The following is a 9201-nucleotide window of genomic DNA, read 5'->3' as shown; positions in this document are numbered from 1 at the left end:
ATCACCACGTCCTTCCTGAGGAGTCTGTACTCTGCCAACAAAACCTGCAGTAGAAGTTGTGTGTGCATGACCCCGTTTGAAAAGGACAGACAGGTCATCAGAGACTTCATTCTGTGTCATATCCAGGCCAGTCCTTCTGGATAAAATTGGTCTGTGACTATAAAAAATGCATTTTTCCCTCCCTAAATGGTGAGCAATCATCAGGCTTTTAATTCTGCAGCCCAAAGCCTTTGCAACTGTGAGACACAGTAGGGAGAACCACTCAAATCACTGCAGCAATGCTCCTTCCTCCAGCTGACAATAAAGAACACATCAAATCAGTCTGCCGCACACGCATTTCATTTAGGGAAATAGGCTGGATTGGCATTTTAACTCTGGAAATGTTTGCAGTGATATCTTTGAGCGTCTCAGGGTTGTGTATTGACCGTGGGATGATCTTCTCTGTGCACTGCTTGGACAGGTATGGAGTGAGATGTTGGAGTGCTGAAAGCCAAAGATGTAGGAAGACTTGGATTATTGTGAAAGGAAAACAGAGACACAAATTTGTGTTCCTTTTCAGTCATGTGCTTGGGGTTTTTTTTTATTTATTGGAAACATTAACTCATTAGGACTCCCAACTGGAATATTTACATTTATATATTACATGACCTGAAGAGATTTTTGATGCCTAAAGTTCCACTCAGAGGAATGAACTAATGTCTTCTAATAGAAGATTCATTTGAAAAACTCAGGTGTATGAGGATACATAATGTATTCAACTTTTTGAGTAATTTATTAAGAAAACAGTTTTGATCTTCCGAGCAGGTGTTTGGATATTGAGGAAAAAATGCTCACTGCTTTTATGGGAGCTACATGCACACTCAAAATGTCAACAATGGCATTATTCACATGTGGTTTTGAGCAATGTGGATTCTACCTTGTCTCTAAATAATGCTTTTGGTGCCTGAAAGATGCCAGAGTCTAGAACTGATAACAATGTTGTTCACGCAGCTGCTGCCATGGTTGGTGTGAATATATATAAATGTATACCCCTGGCTTCCAACATGAAAATTGGGAGCTCAAATTTCCATCTAATTTTTTATTTTTCACTTATAAGGTCCTCCTCAGTTGCATAGACTTGGCTGTTAAACATCAGGCATCAGGCAATTTATAGTTCTACCACACCAAACAATTCTCTATATAAAAGAAAAGTGCTCATTTTAAATGTGCCTTGTTCCTGCTCAGAAAGTTGTAGCTCCGGGGATGCCTCAAGCTTGTAGGGCTTCCTGAACAGCTACAAATCCATGTGTGTGCACTTTTGTGGGAACTCCAGAAGTTATGTTTGCATTCCCGAGCTGCAGGGATTGCCATTCCCCTCCTGCAGCTGGTGAAAGCCAGGGATGAGCCAAGGATTGCTCTGCAATGACTGACCTAAAACTGCTGCATTCTCCTACAAAACTGCTCCATCCCACCCTGCTGGAATGTAGGTCTGCCTTATCTTCAGAGCCATGTTAGCACTAATTAACTACTTCCAGCATATTAACAGCCTTGGCTATATGTGTCAATACTGGATGGACGCTAATCTAACGAGCTGCTCCGTGTTAATTATGACTTCATTGAGCCAGCCAGTTTGGGAAGAGCAGGAGATCCATTTCCCTCTGTGGGCTCCTTCCCTCCCAGCCTCTCTGCCTGGCAGCCACAGTGACCTTGAGGAGCTGCCGACCTCAGATTCCCGATCCTCTCCGCAGCATATCCTGATTCCCTGGCTGTTGCTCTAACAAAGGACTCCAGGTCATCACACTCAGACTCCTGGACCTGATCTGGCTTTGCTGCTATTAGGGGCCCACAGACCACTATTTCTGTGTGATGGTGCATGTTCCCAAAATAAATGTCCTTAAATTAGCAGGTTCAGTTACAGGGAGCAGTCTGGCTGAAGCAGCAGAGAACTTGATTTAGGGCAATTTGGTTTTTTTTTTTTTTTTTTTTTTGAGAAACTGTGCTCTTTTGAGGTTAATAATTATCTAATTACTTAGTTAATAATAGATGCCTCTCAACATATTAATGGGATGTCATATAATTTTCAAAAGGACCAGACCCTTTAGCAGATGCAAGCCTTAGTCCAGCAATGTCGTAGCAATAAATTAGCATCTGTTCAAGGGCTGCTGGTTGTATCACAGGGATGCCAACTACAGATTTACTCTCTTTCAGCTCTGCTTCCATGTTCAGGGTTTATTTGAGGAGTTTGTTTCCTAGTGACTCTGACAACTCTGCCGTGTTGCTGCTGTGCAAATGGAAGTGCAGTGGCCTACATTTCCCTGGTGATCAGTGAGACAGCCTGACCCACTTGAAACATGTTAACCAGCCCTGCCTCCAGACAGCTGGGAGCACTTGTCCACCACTGGACCTGGGCTGATGCCATGCCTCAAGCTGAAAATTCAGAATTTCTGGCAGTTTTGGAGGATTTGATACAGATAATTTAAGTTGTGCTTGGTGCTTGTTTTCTTCCCCTTGTGCCTGGATGTGTCGTGGTTCAGTGTAATGGGTCAGTCTGTGTTTCATTAAATATTAACAGGGAAAATGATTTGTGCTCGTTTAGAGGGTAATACTGCTGTGCTAATGGAGGGAAAATTGCCTGGAAAGCTGCTGGTAAAGGTGTAGTGGCAACTGGTGCTGAACCCTTGCTCTGAACTGCCCTGCCAGGAGGACGGGACACATGAAGAGGTAAAACACTTACTGCAAAACAAGAAGAAAGATACTCTAAGGAATATTCAGCTACATGCCAAGTAATCTGACAGGCCTTTTCTGCTCTGCGGAGTACAAATGATCCCTCTGATGTGGTTTTCATGCTGAACCCAGCCAAAGGGCTGCCCTGAAGCCACCTCAGAGCACTGTCCCTCAGCAAACCCTTGTGTTACTGTGACATGTGTGAGCCCAGCCCAGTATCCCGCTCCTGGCGCCCACTTCCCCTTGTGGCAAGTGTTGTGGTCTCCCTGTCTGGCAAAGGCACTCGAGCAGCTCAAGAGAAACAGCTGCCACTTGTGTTTGTTCCCCGTGGGCTTCCTTGGCCATGTCCTGCAAGTGCTCCCTGACAATATTATAACAACATATTTTTCAGTTCTGCTTGCAGCTCCCAGAGCATCCGAAGGTCTCCTGGAGCTGTTCCAGGAACAGACCTCCTTTAGCCATTGGTGCAATGCCAGGGAGTCTGGTAATGAGCCCATCCGAGGGAAGGTGGGACAATGTGCATCCGGTGTGATTAATGGCATCCAGGAAGGTGGAGGAGAACGTTTATCCCAGAGCTTCCGACTGTCTGGGCAATAGGAAGATTTGTTGTCAGATGCTTTAGATTTGCTAGCAATTAATATTAACGACATGCTCTTTTGTGCTGCTGGGACATGCTCCCCTTTGTATTTGTGTGTGCTGTAGCACCCAGGCTTCCTGTGGGCTTGATAAACAATAACCTAATCATAAATCACATGATTTGGATTTCTAAAGAGGGTGTTTATGCTGTGACTTCACTGAATCCCACTGTCTCTGCCTGCGAAAAAGCTGGAATGAGTAAGATAAGAACAAGGCTAATGCAGAAGGGTCTGTTTTGATACAGGCACTTAACTCTTGCCAGGCCTTGGCTCTCAGGAGCTTGTACATGTAATTATACATTCCTTATAAATCAGTAACTTAGCATAAATAGGCTGTAATATATATAAACAGACTCTGATAGGCTTCAAGAAATCCAAAATACAGGATTTGACTGTGAAAAATATTTTGAGAAATGCAAGCCATGCTTGTTTTCTCTTCTGTTTATGTAAAAAGCCATAATGCTGAAGTGAATCCTGTGTGGCTCTGATGAGCAGAATGGTTGGGGATGCAGTCATAAATCTCCTGGCCTACAAAAACAGCGGGTGAGCCTCGTGTCCTTTAACCCATGGAGCAAGAAATGAAATCTGATATGAAGAGTCTCGCTGAGGAGAGCCGTATGCGAGTCACACATTTGCCGAGGCAGAGGGCTGGTGAAGCAGAGAAAATAAGATGCATTTTCTTTTACTTGTTGCTTCATTCTGAGTATTCCTGCTATGAATAAAAGGGGCTGACAAACCAGCCATTATTCCATGGCCTTCAGCTACTCGGAGCCAGGCCAGGGGCCAGTGGAGCGGCCGAGAAACAAGCGCGGGCTCTGCCAGCACTTGAGCTCATAAATGAACTCAGCTCACAGCTGCATCTCCGAGCTGCTTATGTTCCCCTGCTTAATGTCAACCTTGTTTCCCCTTCCAGCAGCATGGAACTTTTGTGTGTGCACAGATAAAACCAGTGAGTGGTCGATAGCTCCTAAGGGGACAGAAATATTCCCGAGCGCTGGAGGGTCATGTTCACCAGACTCCATGGCAACCCATGGAGCAAGAAATGAAATCTGATATGAAGAGTCTCGCTGAGGAGAGCCGTATGCGAGTCACACATTTGCCGAGGCAGAGGGCTGGTGAAGCAGAGAAAATAAGATGCATTTTCTTTTACTTGTTGCTTCATTCTGAGTATTCCTGCTATGAATAAAAGGGGCTGACAAACCAGCCATTATTCCATGGCCTTCAGCTACTCGGAGCCAGGCCAGGGGCCAGTGGAGCGGCCGAGAAACAAGCGCGGGCTCTGCCAGCACTTGAGCTCATAAATGAACTCAGCTCACAGCTGCATCTCCGAGCTGCTTATGTTCCCCTGCTTAATGTCAACCTTGTTTCCCCTTCCAGCAGCATGGAACTTTTGTGTGTGCACAGATAAAACCAGTGAGTGGTCGATAGCTCCTAAGGGGACAGAAATATTCCCGAGCGCTGGAGGGTCATGTTCACCAGAACGGCCAAAAACAGAGAAAGGAAACTTAGTGAAAAGCTGAATGACCTCACCCACTTTCTTTCTGCAGAATTCCTGGGAGACAGTAGGCTCTGAAAATCACTTATCAAAACCAGACGTCAGAGAAATAGCCAAGGCATACCCCAGAATTCCTGCGGGAGGACACAAAAGTTCAGGCATTTCTCAGACAGCTGAGGTGGATGTTGGCTGCCCTGCTGGGGAGGAGCCCTTCACGTCCTGCCGTGAAACACCTTCCATCCATACGGGAGGGGGGTTTTACCTCCTGCACAGGAAAACATGGAGACTGATCCCACCAGCAGCAAGTGACACAAAAAAGCCTGGAGTCGCTCTCTTCGCTTATTCCAGTGTGTCAGTGACGCCAAACACGAGCTGACACCAGGGAGTTGTTGGAGGCAGCACAATCCTCCTTTGACGTACCAGCAGCTGCACCATGCTTTGATGTCTCCACAAAACTCTGTGTTTATCAGAACCTTCTCTAATGGTGAAATTTTACTGCCTCCCTGGTACCATCAGCCCCTTGATTCCTTCCCTGCATCCCGTGAGACGATTTTTAAGTTCGTCAGTGCTTTCAGAGCTGCTGCTTAGAAGTGGAAGCCACTGTGATTCATGCAAAGGTACTTCGTTTTCCGAACCAGTAGTACTTTTCCTTTCATGTTTTTGCTGGTTGCTAGGTGTTCTGGGGGTTTTATTTACCCCGTCCCTTTGGGTGCTGCAGTGTGAACACTAATTCCATATGCCCGCTGGTGTCAGCTCATGATAAATGAGAGCCATTGTCGCTTCCGTAGGAAACAATGACAGCCAAGAGGGACAATTTGCTGCAGTCCACAGGAATGCAAAAATAATATGTCACTGCTCTCCACAGCTAATGAAGACAAACCCTCTGAGCAAGCTCTTTTGAGGGAGAAGAGAATGCTTTTGCCTAAGATTTAAGTCTACTTTTTTTCTTCTCATATTGGGGTACGTTAAGTAAGAAAACAGCAAATTTACTCAGGATTTCCCCCCCAGACTAATAGAAAATAGTTGTTCAAGAGGCTGAAGGACAAGTTTTATTAATATATTTCCAGTATATTTCCCGGTACTGTTCACTGGTCTTCCCAATAGATTGTCTCCCGTATTCTTGTTTTTTTAACTCAAAAACACCCCCCTGTACAACATGCTGTGATAATTGTTCATTTCCTCTTGCACGCTTTCTCTGGGTAGGTTTTTTAACATAAAGTGGCAGCAGCTCAGCATTATATTTAATCAGATACTTACATAACCCACACAGATCCCCAAAGTGCATTAATTTGCTGGGAGGTTTTGCAAAGTCCAGTTTTAGACAAGATGCCTCAAAAGAACAAAATGCCTAAATTAAAATCGATGGGAGACCAAGTTCACAAGATGGAGAGGGTGTTGCCATCACATGTAGTGCCTTTTCAGTGTCATGAGAGCCTGGATCATCTTCACCAACCAACTCTGAGGCACCACACCAGGATTCCCTGTACTCGGAGCTGTTTGATGACTTCTCTCTGTCAGATCTTTTTATTTTCATTGAGTGTCAGTAAAATCAATTCATTGGTTATTGTGTTTAGTGAGAAATCAGTGCTATTTAGTGTGAACCTGTTATATAATACATTTCTGTATCCTGAGGAGTTTTAGGAAATAAGTGTAATATAAAAGAGATGGGTCTTGTTTTACATCTCTTTTTTAATCAGAGATTTTGTGAGCCCAAGGCTAAAAATCGTGTGGTAAAATCTTTGAAATGTGGCAACATTTTAGGACTTTTGATAGCGGATACTAAACTCAGAAGTTCCCAGTATGTGCAGTTGAGTCTTCAGAGTGTTCACTGACTTTTTGTGACATTTAGATGCATTGTTAGGAACTCAGGCACAAGGAGTTTCCTCAGGAGCTGTGCTACCAGCGTGTCTGGCTCATTCATCTGCCAGCCAAAAAATCCTGTGAGGCAGCAACAGGAGGATGAAAGCACTGGTTACGTTGTCACAGGTCAGCAGCCCAGCCTACAGCCGCCCAAACAGGCACAGTGGAGAGGTGCCAACAAGACAGACCCTGCTGCCCTTGGCTGCTGATGTGGATCAGAGCAGAGCAGCTGCCCAGAGCGGGCTGTGCCTCAGCTTGCAGCCCTGAGAGGGTGTTTCACTGGAGCAGACTCCACAGTCCTGCCCTGGAAGCATCCTTGCACCGGCTAGGAATCTCTGTCCTGGTTTAGGTGATGGGAACAGCAGAATCACAGAATGATTTGGCTTGGCAGAGACCAACCCCTTGCCATGGGCACCTTCCACTATCCCAGGTTGCTCCAAGCCCCGTCCAGCCTGGCCTTGGACACTTCCAGGGATCCAGGGGCAGCCACCGCTTCTCTGGGTAACCTGTGCCACTCCCACAGGGAAGGATCTTGCATTGAACTCAGTTTACTACTGCTTCAGCTGATCATAAAATGGCAAAACTTGTGGCTGAGGCTTCTGGCAGCTCCTGGCTGCATTGTTTGCTCTGTAACACACTCATCCTTCCCAGGCAGCTCTTGTCAATGGAGTGTCCATGTTTTTTGAATATAAATATGAGAGGAACTTCAGGGAACATAGATTTATTTATTTTTCTGTCCTTAGAGAGGTGATTCGGGATGGTGGGTAGGGATCAGCTGGACAGACACGTGTGCCTGTTGTCCAGAGCTCAGTCACCAGGAATTCCTTTGGGATCTGTGCTGCTCAGTGTGTCTGGGTCGTGTGTCTGTCATTCTGTGATGTGAGTTACCAATCTGTTTGCACACCTGGACAGGCAGAGTTATGTGAAAAGAAAGCTGGGAGATTCCACAGTGTGCAGGAAACCCCAGTCTAGACAAGCTGAAGGTGGTTCATTATTCAAGGCTGCTGCATTTCTGCTGTGGAATGAAGACAGCAAGTGATTAGCCTTGTTATTATCTCCATAGCACTGATTTAACAGAACTTGTGAGATTTAATCTATCTGGGTGAGCTGGTGAATTTTAGGAACCCCTCACAATTAATCAGCAGCTGTAATTGCAATGTGCAGCCTAAGACTTTGTGTTGCTCTCAGCTGACTGAGACACAGGGATGTGTCTGCTTCCAGTCCAGTGGCAAGTTCATAAATTCCATCCTTCCATAATGCAGGAATTCAGCCAAAATAGCTGCAATATGTGATATTATGGCTTATCACCAGCTTCCAGAGCCAGTCCCAGGCTCGAAATGGTGTCCTGCCCAGACTTTGGGTCACCAAACTGCAGTGCTGAGGCTGCAATTGCAAGGTGTGGGGGCTGTTCCTTGCATCCCATAGAGGAATTTCACATCTCCTCTCTGCAGGACTGCTCGTGAAGGGCAGTGAAGCAGCCTGAGATGGCCCCACTGGAGCATCACACTGTGCTGTCATTTTCCATGGCAACTGGAGCAGGAATAGCCTCACATTCCCGTGGCATGTGCCATGATCTATGTGCATGGTGGCAGCTGATGCTCAGCACCTTTAGTAAAGCAGCAGCCACTGTGGGGAACAGAACACACTTGAAAATCAAAATAACTTGTAAGGTACTAAGAAGTCTTTTCCAGTCAATCTTTAGTTCCAGGGTGGGGCTGGAGTGAATGAAAGTGCTGCCAGCAGCAGTTGGATCCGGCCGGGTGGCGGCACTTTGTGTTCCAATTGTCTCCGAGGGCCGTGGCTTTCAGCGAGACCCAAGTTAATGAAACTGCAGCGTCAGTGGCTCCAGCCTAACAAAAGGAGTGGAGCCCCAGTTGAACACACATTCCCCCTCTGCCGTAAGTAATGGGGGCAGGACAAAACTGCAGTCTTTGGAAAAGGCCCCAGCCCCGCCGTTGCGTTTCTTTGGCACAGATCAGCAGGGATTAAGCTGTGACCCATGGAAGTTCCTACTAGAACTCCTCTGTGAATACAACTGCTGTCACTGCACATGACAGGGGAAGTGGTTTGTGCAACCACAGAGTGTCTGTGAAACACTGTGGTCAGACCAGGGCTGAAAGTGAGGAATATCTGATATGAAGTGAGTAAACCCCAGACACAGTGACCAAAAGGGTTGAAATTTGCTCTAGGGAATCATCCTGTAGCGTAAGTGCTGGTGTCCTGATCGCTGTCCTGACCAAGATTTTATTTAAATGTAGCAGTAAGTAAGCAGAGATTCACTGGGAGCTCGGCAGGTGGTCTAGAACCCCTTCATAGTACAGCTCAGGGCAATTGTGCCTGAAGTCTTCTCTCAGCTTCCAATCTCCCTCCAACTCTCCTCAAAAAGAACATTTTTCAGTGTGAAACCTATTTGCCAGTATTTGAGAGGAGATGTGAGAGCAATGGGATCATTAAAAAGTCCTAATCTGAATTTGTAGATGCTAAGAAGCAGTGAAGGTACATGGGGAA

At 46.0% G+C, this 9201-nt stretch overlaps 1 long non-coding RNA gene across 1 annotated transcript in view; it reads left to right on the top strand.

The window, feature by feature from the left end:
- The first annotated feature begins 4821 nt into the window (after positions 1 to 4821).
- LOC108449356 overlaps positions 4822 to 9201 on the top strand; it is a 9856-nt gene continuing 5476 nt past the window's right edge. The window contains exon 1 of the long non-coding RNA XR_001865521.1: positions 4822 to 5450. This is a non-coding gene — a long non-coding RNA (uncharacterized LOC108449356). The remainder of the gene's footprint in view (positions 5451 to 9201) is intronic.

This window comes from Corvus brachyrhynchos, unplaced genomic scaffold, assembly GCF_000691975.1.
Source record: "Corvus brachyrhynchos isolate BGI_N302 unplaced genomic scaffold, ASM69197v1 scaffold69, whole genome shotgun sequence".
Taxonomy (NCBI): Eukaryota; Metazoa; Chordata; class Aves; order Passeriformes; family Corvidae; genus Corvus; species Corvus brachyrhynchos.
The sequence above is the reverse complement of the archived record's forward strand: the minus strand, read 5'-3'. Positions and strand labels throughout refer to the sequence as shown.